The sequence below is a fragment of the Halichoerus grypus genome, chromosome 15 (genome assembly GCF_964656455.1).
Source record: "Halichoerus grypus chromosome 15, mHalGry1.hap1.1, whole genome shotgun sequence".
Taxonomy (NCBI): domain Eukaryota; kingdom Metazoa; phylum Chordata; class Mammalia; order Carnivora; family Phocidae; genus Halichoerus; species Halichoerus grypus.
Window position 1 is genome coordinate 43,234,884 of NC_135726.1, and position 16,181 is coordinate 43,251,064.

The 16,181-nt window shown below is 48.2% G+C and overlaps 1 protein-coding gene across 2 annotated transcripts in view; it reads left to right on the forward strand.

Moving 5' to 3' along the window:
- Positions 1 to 16,181, forward strand: part of CHST8 (carbohydrate sulfotransferase 8) — a 129,593-nt gene that overhangs the window by 37,950 nt on the left and 75,462 nt on the right. The gene's annotated exons all lie outside the window — the stretch shown is intronic.

The following is a 16,181-nucleotide window of genomic DNA, read 5'->3' on the forward strand; positions in this document are numbered from 1 at the left end:
ACAGAGGAGGAGGAACAGGTCAGGTGAGCCTCAGGCAGGTGTATCCATCTCTGGGGAAGGAGAGGAGCATTTATAAGGCTTGAAAAAGAACACTTTGTGATTGGAGACATTTTCTTGCGGGAGGGGTGGCTCAAAGCATAAAAGTTTATTCTCATGCTGTAGCTACAAGAAAACAAAGCTTTTCACAATTTTCCTGGTGGGTGGGGTTCTGCAGGATGTCAAAGAAAAGAGAGTTGGCAGTGTCGCTCGTGACAGCCGTGGTAGGTACATTGTGGACTGCCATTGTGTTTGCGTCGCCACGTGTCCTATGGTTCCCAGTCCATGTCACGAACATCAGAAGCGGTTCCTGTTTTACGGTGAGGATGGGCTTTGAGAGAGTGTTTGATTTTTCTGTTTACTACAGAGCAGCCCAGAAGAGGGACTGTGAGCCTCTTACACCTCCAGTTTTATCCTTTCCAAGAGGCAAAGTTGGTCCTAACACTACAAGCTGGAAATCAAAGTCGGATCATTTCCATTGCCACAGGCACCAGTACTCTGTGCTCATGACTTTTTTTGTGTGAAACAAACCCACAGACACATCATGCTTCTTGGAGCCTGGGCATGGCTAGATGCCTGGCCTGCCACACCACCATCTGGCCACCGGCCATGGAGGTCACATTGCCGTCTGCAGACCAAAATCGAGCACCAGGACTCCTGATTTTGCTTTTTTGTCTCTTTTGGGGTAGCTGATGATACTTGAGGCTCAGATCAAGGGCAGTTTATATCTATTGCAAAGATGGGGCACACCTTCCTTGAGGTGTTGGCAAACTCTGGGCAGGGATGCCAAACCGCCCCCATCCCTTAAATAGTGTTGGACCAAGATCACATGAAATTTATTCTAAAACCTGTGGGTTTCATTTTTGCCTGCAAAACATCATTCTGTGCTTCACATGAAAGAAACTTGCAGTGGAACACATCATCAGGATCTGAAATGTTTGTCACCTGTGGGTACAAGCCCCTTGGTATCCTTAAGGACACAGACCCTTGCCTTATTGGAAACTCCCACAAAACCTACACCGAGGGCCGCCAGACCTTGCCTTGGAGAAGAAACAGAAACACAGCCTGGTGAAGTTCATTGCAAAGGCCAAACCAGCGACTTAGGGAGGGCAGCAGGTTGAAAGTTTTGCCAAAAGTCAAATGTATTATTTGGCTATTAGTTGTCATGAACGGATGACAAAGGACCCCATGCACACTACCTGGGTAGAGGTGACATGTGGCTAAAAAGGTGGATCGGAGGAAATGCGGTTTTCCTGAGCCTTCGAGACCACTGATAGAATTGGTTATTGTCTGAAGTGGAGTCAGATTTCTTCGAAGTAAATGAGCTTAATTGGAAAGTAATATTAGACTTCCATGATAGGTTTTCTTGCAATGCCAAACTCAAGACAAGGACTCTGTGTGTGTGTGTGTGTGTGTGTGTGTGTGTCTGTTTGTGTGAATATAGAGAAAAACCTCACAAATATTTTCAGAATATGCTCCATCATTCCTTGGCAAGCTTCAGCTTCTGACAATTTTGCCAATTTTTAAAGAAGACTTCAACCTTGCTTGCAAAGTAATTAATTATGTACAGAAAGACAAGGAAAGAAAAAAAAAAAAGAAACCAACCAAAACAAAAAAATCACCCACCGAAACCCAAGGCCTCGAATGCCAGGCTGTTTTCCTAATTCTGTGACCATCTGACCGCCAGTGAGCTCACAGCACATACTGAACTCTGGTCTGAGCTGAAATCGTCAGAGTGAGTACATGGTGAGCACATGGGCCAAAGACAGAAGGTACCATATTTTTAATCATCAGGGAAAAGACCAACTGCATTCAACTTTCAAAATTGATCATTCTGACATGCTTGGCATACTCAGCAGACAAGACTGAAATAGTTTAGCAAACATGGAATGTCAAAATAAATACCAGCCCTTTTCCTGGGCGTGACACGCACCAGCGGAGATAGCCCAAGGCCGGCGCTGGGGGCAGAGGCGGATGTGCCCAGAAAGGCTGCTCGATTTCCCTTCTTTTTTTTTTTTTTTAAGATTTTATTTATTTATTTGACAGAGAGATAGAGAGAGAGCACAAGTAGGCAGAGAGGCAGGCAGAGGGAGAGAGAGAAGCAGACTCTCCACTGAGCAGGGAGCCCGACGCGGGGCTCGATCCCAGGACCCTGGGATCATGACCTGAGCCGAAGGCAGCCGCTTAACCGACTGAGCCACCCAGGCACCCCCAATTTCCCTTCTTGATGCAGTGCTCAAGGGCCAATTTCATGGAAGCCCTTCCCAGAAAGGTCACCGACCTCTTTGGGGCTGCCTGTAGCCTGAGCTCCTGAGATATTCCTTGGAGAGCCCCGTTAGGAGCCTCCACGGCTCCTGTTTCTTGTTGACCTTCAGGCTTTGCTAGGCGATGTCCAAGAGTGGGTTGTTGCTCCAGCTCCAGGTTGACAGACTTGCCTGGGAGAGAAGCACTTCGAGGAGCTCTGGTCATTTTCCCAAAGTAGTCACTAACACGATGCAGCAGTCCCTGTGTGCCAGGTGCTGCTCCTTATCGCTCTAATAGTCCTTAGGACAATTTGCGAGGTAGCCATTATTACCCCCATTCTGCAGGTGGGGAAACCGAGGCAGAAGAGCTGAAGCAGCTTGCCCAGAGTGACACGGTCAATGCCTCATGGAGCCAGGATTTGGAACCCAGGGTGCCATGCGACTCCAGAGCCCTCTTCCCAGTCCTCACCGAATGTCTATATCCCAGGTCCACTTCACCCACATGTACCAAGCCACTGACTTCCCTTGCACTTCTGGCTCTGGAAATGAGTGACTTACAGGGGTGCCTGGGTGGCTCAGATGGTTGAGTGTCTGCCTTTGACTTAGGTCATGATCTCTAGGTCCTGGGATCGAGCCCCATGCTGGGCTCCCTGCTCAGCAGGGAGTCTGCTTCTCCCTCTCCCACTCCCCCTGCTTGTGTTCTCTCTCTCTCTGTGTGTCTCTCTCTCAAATAAATAAATAAATCTTAAAAACAAAACAAAACTCCCAGGGCACCTGCATGGCTCAGATGGTTGAGCGTCTGACTTCAGCTCAGGTCATGATCTCCATCCAGGTCCTGGGATCGAGTCCCACGTCAGACTCCCTGCTCAGCGGGGAGTCTGCTTCTCCCTCTCTCTCTGCCGCTCTCCCTGCTTGTGCTCTCTCTGTCTCTGTCTCTCTCTCAAATGAATAAATGAAATCTTAAAAAAAAAAAGAGTGACTTACAGATTTTTCAGGATCCAGAATCCTCACGTCAGAAAATCTCATGGCCAGCAAGTAGACCGAAGACACATACTGATATCAGAGCATTAAAGTAAAAACATGTAGGGGCGCCTGGGTGGCTCAGTTGGTTAAGCAACTGCCTTCGGCTCAGGTCATGATCCTGGAGTCCCGGGATCGAGTCCCGCATCGGACTCCCTGCTCAGTGGGGAGTCTGCTTCTCCCTCTGATCCTCCCCCTCTCATGCTCTCTGTCTCCCATTCTCTCTCTCAGATAAATAAATAAAAAAAATCTTAAAAAAAAAAAAAAACTCTTTAAAAAAAAAAAAAAGTAAAAACATGTAATTTTCAATGTCAAAATGAAGTCCTCTGGTAAAAGTGCCAATTCTCATAAGAATGGCAGACCCGCATGTTCACATCACAACCGAAATCTCTCACCCAGACTAATTTCTTCCCTGGCCTTCCTGCTTTTGCCCTTGTCTACCTATGTGGCCAGAGGGGTTCTGCTGCAATCCGAGCCAGTTAATGCCCCCATTTTACTCACAGTAAAAGTCAACTTCTTTTCAGTGGCCCACCTGACAGGCCCCGCATTACTTCTCTGTGTCTCCTTTCCCTCTTTTTTATGCTCACGCCTCTGCAGACACATTGGACATCAGGAATGCTTCCACCCCAGGGCCTTTGCACAGGTTGTTCCCTAGATATCCACATGGTTCAAATATCACCTTCTGAGTGAGGCCTCCTTCTACACGCTTAGGTCTTGAGACCTGCCTCTAGCCTCCAGCCCCCCAGTTCCCCTCACTCTGTTCTGTTTTTCTTTTCTTCATAGCATTTATCACCCTGTTATGTTAAAATAATTTGCTAATTTGTTTATAGTACTTATAGTACTGTCTCTCTGCTGGTTGGAATTTAATTCTATGAGGGCAGGATCTTTATCTGTTCTGTTGACGATGGATCCCAATTGCTCAGAACAGTCCAGGCACATAGTAGGTGCTCATTAAATGTTTACCACACATCTGGTTACCTCTGGAGGGGAGGGGAGGGGTAAGTAACAAGAAGGGGTGCAAAGGAGACTCCACCTATTGGTCCTTATTTTATTCTTGAAGTTGACAGTGCACTGGTGGTTCTTTTTTTTTTTTTGAGAGAGAGAGAGAGAGTGCGCACATGCATGTGAGCAGGGTTGGGGCTGGGGAGAGGGAGAGAGAGAATCTTAAGCAGGCTCCATGCCCAGCACAGAGCCCAACACGGGGCTCGATCTCACGACCCTAAAATCATGACTTGAGCAGAAATCAAGAGTCTGACGCCCAACTGACTGAGCCCCCCAGGCGCCCTCTTCATATTCTTTATATTTTTATACATCTGAAATGTTTCATTTTGAAGAATCAAACAGGGTCAAAAAGTAACAACTGTCACATGGTTTGCGTAAGAGGAATAGTCTCCTTCCCCATGTGAACATATTTTCTTATTTGGGGGTATTATCTTGTGTCAGTGGCTCAAAGTAAGGGTCCTTGGGCCTATGCATTTGTAACAGGGGAGCTGCAGAAGGGTGGGGGAAAAAAGGGTGAGGCGGGGCCTCTGACCATCAGGGCAGCTTGGCTTGGAGGGTGAACAAAAGGAAGGAAGCCCCAAACTGACTTGCAGAACTGACCGTCAAAGCATATTGGGGACAGATAAGAAACAAGATGGGTCAGCTGAGATCACGACTGCCTGGGGGCACATGTCTGATGACCCTGGGTGGAAGGGCTTGCGCCCCCTCTGTTTGCCAGGGGAGAGCTGGAAGGAGGAATGCTGTTTCCTGAGCCACCAGGAAGGGCAAGGCCAGAACGGGAAAGGGTCGGTTTCAGGAATCTGGCCGAAGACATCAGACGGAGGACTCCTCTGGGTCGGCATTGACTTGAGCAGGACAGAACTCAGAGCTTGGCTCAGTGACATCCTGTGGCCCCATCAGATCCCCACATCCTCCAAAGGAAAGCCAGTTCCTGGATTTGTTTTTCATCACGTTTGGCTTACGTCTGTGACACTGAAGGAGTGAGCGTCTCGGCTGCGGGGGAAACTGGCCCAGCACAGGGCCTGTGGTGTTTGGGTGAGGCGAGCTTGTCCAGGCTCTCAGCAGGGTGGACACATCTCATCCCCACACACACCAGGCAGCCTCAGGGCCCCTGAGGAGTACGATTCCTTCAGAGGAGCGCCATTGATCAGGCCAGACAGGAAAACAAGTGGCCAGGACTGGGATGAGTGAATATTCATTTGGAAATGTCAGTGCACAAGGGGAGATTACGTCTGCGGGTGACTTGCCTGGCAGGATCGATTCAGGACCTGAGGTGAATCCGATGTCTCCAAGGGCTGAGGGCTTGGGCCTGGGATCCTGGGGAGCGTGGGGGCGAAAAGGGGCCTGAGAACATCTGGAGCAGTGAGGTCAGACTTTTCGTGGCTGTCCCGCCCCTCGTCACAGATCTTGAGATGCTGATTGAAGCCTGTGTTTATGGGGTGTGTGGGTATCCTGTCCCACTATCTACAGTGGCCATCAGGCCACATCTGTATGCATGGCTAGGAGTTGAAGGACCTCAGGACACGCAGTTGCTGGGGGAGAAGGGGCTTGCTGAGCCTTCCTCAGTGCGAGGGTCCACCTCCCTCCTGGGCACACTGAAGGCCTGGGGCCAGGGGAGGCTGGGAGATTTGGGACCAGGGTACTGTCTCCTCACCTTGCTGTGGGTTGGGTGGATGTTTAGATTCACCCACTTCACCCCAGGAGCCCTGGTCCCTGGCTGGAAGCATCCTAAGCAGAGATGAAAGGTCATTGCCGCTGGCCTGGGAAGCCAGGACCCCTGCCAGCCCGTTGCCAGGTGCACTGTCCCCTGGGTGTGTTCTGCCCCTCCCCCCCCGCCAGCCAATTAACCATCTGCAGGAGCTGCTATCGGCATGGGGGAGGGCCGCAGTCCCACTTTTCTGTGCAGACTGCTCAGCTAATGAGGGGGTTTGTGAAATTTTTAATTATGGCTTCCATGCCTGGCTTAATTATTTGCATATGGCTTTTACAAGTGAGAAGAGGATGCCTGCGTGCAGTGCTTCTCCTCAGCCCCACATTTGACTTTAATTAAAGGCAGAACCTGAGGTCTTTCCATCACTAATGATCGTGGAAAATTAGCTTCCAATTCCCAGGGGTCGCCAGAGTGCTGCACCCTGAGGCGGAGAGGGGACGGACGGGGAAGCAGAGCGGGAGGTACAGATGGCAGATGGCCCTGCTGGGCTGCCACTTTGGACCCCCTCTCCAGCCCACCCGCTCCCACCCCCGCCTGCCCTCCAACACCCCCTCCCCCGTGGAAAAGGGGGCCTTGCTCACCTCTGCCAGGAAGGAGGGCTGACTCCAGGCAGCAGCTGGTAGTGGGGAGCGCCTCTGAGCTGGGGGCGACGGTCATTGGTGATCATCCTTGTGGCCACAGGGCAAAGGGATGGGAACTCCTGAAATGCCCACAAGCTTGCACACGTGCGGGAACACATGTCCCCACACACTCATGCTCACCCAGACACACAGACAGGAGCCCTCACCCTCTTCATTCACAGGACAGGGTCACAGGCGCGTCTGCATGCTCCCACACGCATGTGCTCACAGGTGAGCCGAGGGCTCTCGCGGAGGCCGGGGTCCGCATGGGAGCCAGCAGGCTAGTGCTGCAGGCAGGACGTGGCTGTGTTGGGAGGCCAGGCCAACCAAGTGGGCTCAGGGAGGGCTTCCGAGAGGGACAGAGTGGCCCTGAGCCCCTGCCCGCTGACAGACCGGGTCTGTGCTGTCACGGGTCCAGAGTGCGGCTCCCTCGGTCACAGGCGGCAGGGTTAATCCTGGGACGCAGCGTGGCAAGTGGCAGACAGCACTTCTCGGACCTAGACCTGAATTCAAATGTGCCTCCATCACTTCCCACAGTGTGGCCTTGAGCAAGTTACTCAGCCTCCCTGAGCCTGTTTCCTCATCTGTAAAATGGGGGTCCTAGTTTTTCATGCAGCTTTTGTCCATAGGGGACTCGGTGGCCAACTCTATGTCACGCCTTCCCCCTGTCTCCTGGGCTTTGAGTTTGGAGGCGCTGACCCCACTCCCGGCTTCAAGAAGGGCAGTTTCATCCCATTGGTCCCAGGCCTGCACCAACCAGCGCAGGACATTCCCCCAACCCCAGGCACTGAGTCAGGGAGGTGCCATAGGCTCAGGGTCCAGGAGCTTTGTTCCACGGTTAGGGACCGGGGCTCCCCCTCTCCTGCCAGATGTAGCGAGGATGCCTGGAGGCCGGACTGTGGTTGCAGCCATCAAACAACCATGCAGAAGCCATCCGAGGATAAAAGCTGCCCGAGGACAGAGGAGTGGAGCCTCAGGAAGGACCCGGGTCCCGATGGCTCTGGGGAGCTACAGGATTCCCACTGAGATAGGGTTTCCGTTATTCACTTCCCAGCACAAATAATCTGCTTGTCACAAGCCTTGTGTCAAATGTCAAATGCTGGCCTGACACTGTCTACACACAGTTTATGAGAACCACCGAGGCAGGCAGGAGCTGGGCTCCTGGCAGCAGGCTCGCTATGTTCCCTACCCCAGCGCCCAGGATGGTGCCGTGCACGCCAGGGCTGAGCCTTCTCCACAGGGTCGGGTAGGTTTTAAAAATGGGTGTTGCTTGCCAGTTTGAGAATCAAGAAGTTTCAAGTGGTACTTGGCTTGGGCTGCTGTAACAGCATACCACAGACGAGGGGGCTTCAGCAGCCAAAATGTGTTGCCTCTCAGTCCCGGAGGCTGGAAGTCTGGCCCTCTCTGAGGGTGGTGAAGGGAGATCTCTTCCAGGCCTCTCCCCTAGATTCTGGGGGGGTGTGCAGGTAATCTTTGGCATTCTTTGGCTTGTAGATCTCTGCCTTTACCCTCACGTGGCATTCTCCCTGTGTGCATGTCTGTTCAAATTTCCCCTTCTTATAACAACACTGGTCATATTAGGTTAGGGGTTCAGCCTACTCCAGTGTGACCTCTTCTTAGCTCGTTACCTCTGCGATAACCCTTTTCCCAAATGAGGTCATAGTCTGAGGTACTCGGGGTTAGGACTCCATCGTGTGAATTGGGCAGGGACAACACAGTTCAACCCATAACGGGTGCATAGGAGTGTGACTGTGCATGCATGCGTGTATCCCGTGCCACTGCAGCGACTGTCCTCCAGGCAGGGGCAGATGTCCTGTGCTGGAAGCCCGTGTTTCTGCGTGAGCGCCATCCTGTTACAGAGCTGTAGGGAGCAGCTCCTGACCAGTGAGGCTGCTGCAGCCTCCCTCCACACCAGCTGACTCACAGGCTTTTTCTCCTCTCAGCTGCTTTTGCACAAAATTCCTTGAATCGTTTTTATCCAGAGGTCAGGTGCCTTTCTCCAGTCTGGGCGATGCTTTTCGTGGCCACAGTGGCAATGGGTGGACCCCTGGCCAAATCCAGCTTGTACATGAGTTTTGATTGGCTCGGGTAGGTTTGAAAAATGTGTGTTGCTTGCCAGTTTGAGAATCGAGAAATTTCAAGTTAAAAATCCAGGTTTCTAGGGTGCCCGGGTAGCTCAGTCCTTTAAACATCCGACTCTTGATTTCAGCTCAGGTCACGATCTCAGGGTCATGAGATCAAGCCCTGTGTTGGGTTCTCCCTGCTCAGCAGGGAATCTGCTTGAGATTCTCTCCCTCTCCCTCTACCCCTCCCCCCCCCAAATAAATAAATTAAAAAAAAATCTTTTTAAAAATCCAGGTTTCCAAATTGGAAGATCTGAAGACCTGAAGGCTATCAAGGGTCATTGGCTATGTCATTCTGAAAATAGTTTTCATTATAAAAGTGTCATATAGTTAGTATAGGAAATGGACTGCTTCCAACAGGTGTGTTCACTGAAGACCAATAATTGGCCACTCTGGATCTCATCATGAAAATGTGTATTTCTACCTGTGTCTTTCTCCTTGCAGCAGCCATGCAGGAAATTAGGGCTTAAGTGCCCCTTCACTGACACTATGACACAAGAGCATGGGTGGGACCTTCGTGGATGCCATTCTGCTGTAGGGTGCTCCCAGTCAGCTGAGTGCTGCCTACATCCTTGGCCCAGCAAACATACCATAGAATAGCATGTCCAGGGACTATAAAGACTTAGCACCTTTTTTATCTGTATCCTTGAGGTCGAGAGATGAGAACTCAGGGACATGGGACAGCAGAAAAGTGGCTGAAGGTTCAGGGAAAGAAAAACCAGACTCCCTTTTGTGTTGTTCAAGGTAAGCAATGAAGTCAGCAAAACCGTTTGGAGATCAGAGCAAGACCACCTGTAGAGGAGTATGTGCCCTGCAGGGAGAGGACTGGGACCCAGTGGTCCACCTCACCCATCCTGAGCCTCTTCCCTCTACCCAAGGACAGCAGGAAAGAGCCCAGAGCTCTTTCCTCTACACTAGTCTCTCACCTGTGTTAGAGGAAAGCTCAGGGGCTTTGGGAACACACAGGAGGGTGCCTCAACTGGCCTGGGGGCCATCAGGGAATGGTGAGAAATGAGACTGAAGATAGGAGAGCAGCAGACACTGGATACTCAGTGGGCCTTGTGGGATATGCTAAGACATTCAAACTTGGACCACTGGGCAACTGGGGGCCCTCAGACCCTTTTGAACAAGGGGGTGGCAGCAACTGTCCTATGGGGACTGGAGTGGAGATAGGGTGCTGTCCAGGCCTCCGGTGCTGAATCAGCCTCACTGAGGGGCTGGAAAAAAAAAAGATGGACAGGAAATACACAAGAGGCCGAGTCTACAGCTGGAGTGGGTGGGCCCAAATTTCTGGCTTTCCAACACCCTGTGGTGAAAGAGCGGGAAGGCACTGGAGGGTCAGTGGGGTACTCGAAGCACAGGATGTCCGCTGGAGGGAGACATGAGGCAGAGCCTCATGGAGAAGACAGGCTCCTGTCTTATGCATAGCCACTCTTTAGAACTTCCAGGTTACTCACAGCTCTGGCCCCCTCCTGGCAGCCTGAGGGAGACCCAATTCTCCACAACCAGGATAGGGCCCAGATCGCTCTGCCATATTCTTAGTCTTTGAGCCCTCAGGATAGAACCAGGTGTTCTGAGGAGAGCTCCAGGGAAAATCATGCTGGACTAGTGAGGACCAAGAATGTGATGGCTAGCCATGGATCTTAAAGAGGCCAGCCCGCTCCCAAAGGGGATGGCCATGCATGCACACTGTGCGGACAGGGCACACCTGCTGGACTCCACATGACCTCAACCCAAAGGACTGAACTGGTCCCAGTGTGCATCCCTTCCCCTTCTCCCTCCTCTTCCTAGCTCTCTCCTTGCTCACCACACATTGCCCGAGCACCTACTCTGTGCCAGGCATTCTTGGCAGCTGGGAACACAAAGGCAAGTCCTCTGAGGCCTCCCTGTGCCAGCCACAAGGAGAGGGATTCCGTGGAAGAAAGCCAAACCTCCTTGCCATTCTCTCTTCTTCTGGAGTCTATGGGTTGCCATTCGCAGCTTGGAGGCAGCTACACCCTGCCAGGGGCCAGGGCATTCTAGGTTTACTCATACACTCCTTTCTGTCCATATTATACCCCAACTTTCAATTCTGAGAAGTAAATATGCAATTTTTTCCTCCCTGTAATTTTCCCTGCTGTGGCTGTGGATGTCAAAGCAGCTGGAAAATGTGAATAGCTCAGTGCTTTCTAAAAGTAAAAGGAGGCTGTGTGGCATCATACATCGTCTTCTGCTCTTGGCAAGATCCAGCAGCTCTGCTGGGGGGGAGATGCTCTCCAGGCTGTACTGTCAGGGGAACTTTTAACCCAAATAATCGAAGGCCCCTGCCTTCGATTAGCAATGAGATAATCGCCAAGAACTAAGCATGTGTGTGCACACACGCATGCATGTTGCAGGGATGTTAGCAGAGGTGAGGTGAGGGTATCTGCTTATGCAGTCAGACTTTCCATGTGTTCCTCTGGAGACTTTCAGACCTTCATGTCTCAGTACCTGAAGGTCAGGACAGTCTGATCTATGCTTTTGTTTGGGAGAAGGCATGAATGGGGTGCGGAGAGGCAAGATTTAAGTTAGGCAGATCTGGGATGGCGTATGTGGAATGTAACCTTGGCCATGTTTAGTCTCTCTGGGTCTTAATTTCATTGTCTGTAAAATGGTGGTAGACTTGGAGATGTGCTGTCTAGATCCCCCTCTGGAAAGGACACACTGACCACCCACAGGACATGTGGTCAGGAGCCATCTCCCAGCTGTCAGCTCCTTCAGGATCTGCTTTGGCTGCAGCAAAGTGTCCTTTCTGGGGTCGTGCCTTTCCCTGGGCATGCCACATCCAGGGACTGAGTAGGGTGACGCATGAAGGTGCAGCCATTTCTGCCTGCTACAGGACACTCCCGTGGGCTACACCTGCTTCAGTGCTCCCTGCCCAGCCTGGGTTGGACCTGCATCCCTGTCTAGCCTCTTCTGCTGGTTCTGGCTTCCTCCCTTTTCCCTTCACAGGTATTGATCCTGAATAAACGTTTTGCACCCTAAACTCCATTCCACATCTCCTTACAGAGAACCAAACCTGTATCAAATAGGGGTAATGATTTTACTTCAAGAGGTTATTGTTCAAAAGCTAAATGGGATGTTTATATAGTATCCAGCATGCTACCTGGAAGGGTAACAAAGCATGATATACATCTATGCCTTCTCCTTGCCCTAAAAACTATGACACTAAATCCCATCCAGGCCTTGAGCAGTCATTCATAGCCTATGCTCTGTAATATTGGCTTGGAGAAAGTGGCCCTGAAAGTCTGTGCTGCCTAAGTTTGAGGGCCTGGCAGAGGGCTCTGGAGCCAGTCTTGTCCCTGTGAAGTTCATTATCCATGGATCACATCAGCCCTCTTCAGGGTTCCTCACTGAAAAGAAATTGGGCAAGCAAATGCTCTTTTATCATAATCACCATGTATCCACAGGGTAATTCATAAAAGAGCTGGAAATATATTGAAATTCAATATTGTTTGAGTCCAAATCAATATTAATAATTGTTTGCATTTTAAAGTGCAATTTGCAATTGAAAAATGCACAAAGATCAACCAGTAGTTGCTAACACATCAAATTTTCCTATTAAAGGCATAGTCCCTTAACTTTAAAATGTTTCTTATACAACAAAGGATGGCGCTGATCCATGAAAATGGTTATCTATTATTTACGTGCACAACATTAGAATTTGCTTCCATTATGCATGAGTTGAAAGGCCAGTTACTTTTAAGTTCTTGATTTTTAAGAAATTAAACCATTCATTTTGAGATAATTTTAGATTCATGTAACAGTTGTAAGAAATAATACAGAGTAATCTCAATGTGCCCTTTTTCCTGTTTCCCCCAGTACATCTTGTAAAACTATAGTATAATATCACAGTGAGGATATTGACATTGATAGTCAAGATAGAGGACATCTCCATCACCACAAGGATCCCTCATGTTGCCCTTTTAAGTTCTTTAAAAATTGAAGATATTTATTTATTTATTTATTTATTTATTTATTTATTTGAGAGAGAGAGAGAGAGCAAGCATGTAAGTGGGGGGAGGGGCAGAGAGAGAATCTCAAGCAGACTCCCCGCGGAGCACAGAGTCCGACATGGGGCTCAGTCCCACGAACTATGAGATCGAGACCTGAGCTGAAACCAAGAGTCAGACGCTTAACTGGCTGAGCCATCCAGGTGCCCTCCCAGTTGAAGATTTTTGAATGACAAAGGTGACTGTGGATACATTGGGATCCCCATCATTAGCCCTATGGTTGATTTCTGCCTTGAAATGAATTCTATCACTAAATGAGGCATGGTCTCAGCGGGGCTCAGTGTAGATGTTGAAACAGAGAGCAATGGTCATGTAGGGAGGGAGTGGCCTCAGGGGGGACTCACCTCAGCCCAACAGGCCTCAGGGGAGCAAGGCTTTGTGGCTCAGAAAGAACCTGAGAACACAATTTCCAGTTTTACACTTGCATCGGAGGCCTTTGCTTCCTCCACAAGGACAGAGTTGTCTTAAAGGGAAAGAGCTTGACGGCTTTGGTCCGTAGGAGCCCAGCAGTGATCCAGATTTGTGGCAAGGGATGGGTGGCAGGTGTGCGTAAGGGATGTCTTAGCTGAAAGGCCTTCTGCTCTGCCTGAAAATGGCCTCGTGCAAATGAAATTCATGAAAACACCTTTCTGTTTGGACATTTGTCTCACACCAGACTGCAAGGAACTTGGGAACTCATCTACAATGGATATTTTCGGTGCAGGCTGATTCTGAGATTAGGAAATCAAGTCGTGAGGCTCCCACAGCTTTGAGGTACAGCCAGGCTAGAACCTGGGCTCCCCACTCTGAGCCTGGTGTCCATCTCATGACATCTGACTACTTTGTTCAGGATGCCTGGGCCACAAACCCAGCTCTCCTATGTCATGGTCACGTTTCACACGGGCATGAACTTGACCCCTCTCTGGTCCTCAGCTCCTGGACTCACTTGCAGTCATCTGTGTGATGAGAGAAACTAACAGGCAGAGGGTGGTTTCTGCTCAGTTTCAACCTTTAGTTTGCTTTTGTTGATTTTTTTTTTTTTACTGTGGTAAAATATATATAATATAAATTTACTGTTTTTTTAAAGTTTTTATTTATTTATTCATTTAAGTAATCTGTATACCCAACCTGGGGCTCTAACTCACAACTCCAAGATCAAGAGTCACATGCACCTTTGACTGAGCCAGCCATGCACCCCTAAAACATACGATTTTAATCATTTTAAGTCCAGAGGCATTAAATATATTCACACTGTTGTGCAGCCATCTTCAGAACCTCCTTCAACTTCCCCAGCTGAAACTCTGTACTCATTAATTAATAACGCCCTATCCCTCCTCCCCTGGTAACACAATTCTGCATCTGCCTCTGAATCTGACTGCGTGGAATCATACAGTGTTTGTCCCACTGCGCCTGGCTAGTTTCACATAACACGATGTCCTCAGTGCTCATCCATTTTGTAGCATGTGTTGTGTTTGACTTGTTTGTGTGTTCATTTGTTTTGTTTTTAGATTCCACATGTAAGTGAAATCATACGGTATTTGTCTTTCTTAGTCTGAATTATTTCACTTAACATAATATCCTCTAGTTCCATCCCTGTTACAAATGGCAAGATCTCATTCTTTTTTATAGATGAATAACATTCCATTGTGTGCTTGCGTGTGTGTTTGTGTGTGTATACACAATATCTTTATCCATTCATCTATTGATGGACACTTGGGTTACTTCCATATCTTGGCTATTGCAAAAAATGCTGTCATGAACATAGGGATGCATATTATCTTTTTGAATGACTTGTTTTCATTTTCTTTGGGCAAATACCAAGAAGCAGAAGCTAGGTCATATAGTATTTCTAGTTTTAATTTTTTGAGGAAACTCCATACTGTTTCAAATAGTGGCTGCACCAATTTACATTCCCACCAACCGTGCATGAGGGTTCCTTTTTCTCCACATCCTTGCCAGCATTTGTTGTTTCTTGTGTTTTTTATTTTAGCCATTCTGACAGGTGTGAGGTGATATCTCATTATGGTTTTGATTTGCATTTCCCTGCTGATTACTGATGTTGAGCATCTTTTCATGTGTCTGTTGGCCATCTGTATGTCTTCTTTGGAAAAATGTCAATGCAGCTCCTCAGCCCATTTTTAAATTGAATTATTTGTGGGTTTTTGTATTGAGTTGTATGAGAGCTTTATACATTTTTGATACTAACCCCTTATCAGATATATCATTTGCAAATATCTTCTCTCATTCAGTAGGTTGCCTTTTCATTTTGTTGATGGTTTCCTTCATTGTATAAAAGCTTTTTCATTTGATGTAGTCCCAGTTGTTTGTTTTTGCTTTTGTTTCCTTTTGCCTGGGGAAACATATCTAGAAAAATATTGCTAAGCGGTGCCTAGGTGGCTCAGTTGGTTTAGCATCTGTCTTCGGCTCAGGTCATGGTGCCAGGGTCCTGGGATCGAGCCCCCACATCGGGCTCCCTGCTCAGCGGGGAATCTGCTTCTCCCTCTCCCTCTGCCACTTCCCCTGGTCATGCTCTCTCGCGTGCTCTATCAAATAAATAAATATTTAAAAGAAAAATATTGCTAAGGCCAATGCCCAAGAATTTACTGCTTATGTTTTCTTTTAGGATTTTTATGGCTTCAGGTCTTCCATTTAGGTCTTTAACCCATTTTGAGTTTATTTTTGTGTATAGTGAAAGTGGTCCAGTTTCATTCTTTTGCATGTAGCTCTCCAGTTGCCCCAGCACCATTTACTGAAAGACGGTCTTTTTCCTGTTGTTTATTTTTGCCTTTTTTGTTGAAGATTAATTGACTATATAATTGTGGATTTATTTCTGGGCTCTCTATTTTGTTCTATTGATCTATGTGTCTATGTGCCAGAACGATCCTGTTTTGATTACTATAGCTTTGTAGTATAGTTTGGAATCTGGGATTGTGATACCTCCTGCTTTGTTCTTTTTCAAGATGGCTTTGACTATTTGGGGTCTTTTGGGTTCCATATAAATTTTAGGATATTTGTTCTAGTTCTGTGAAAAATAATATTGGCATTTTGATAGGGATTGCATTGCATCTGTAAATTGCTTTGGGTAGTATGGACATTTTAACAACTTTAACTCTTCCAGTCCATAAGCATGGTATATCTTCCTATTTATCATTGTCAGTTTCTTTCATCAATGTCTTATAGTTTTTAGAATATAAGTCTTTCACCTTCTTGGTTAAATCTATTCCTAGGTATCCTATTCTTTTTGATGTAATTATAAATGGGATTGTTTTCTTAATTTTTCCTTCTGTGAGTTATAGTGTATAGAAACACTACAGATTTCTGTATCTTGATTTCATATCCAACACCTGTACTGAATTCCTTTATTAGATCTAATAATTTTTTGGTGGAGTCTTTAGGGTTCTATATGTATACTTCTA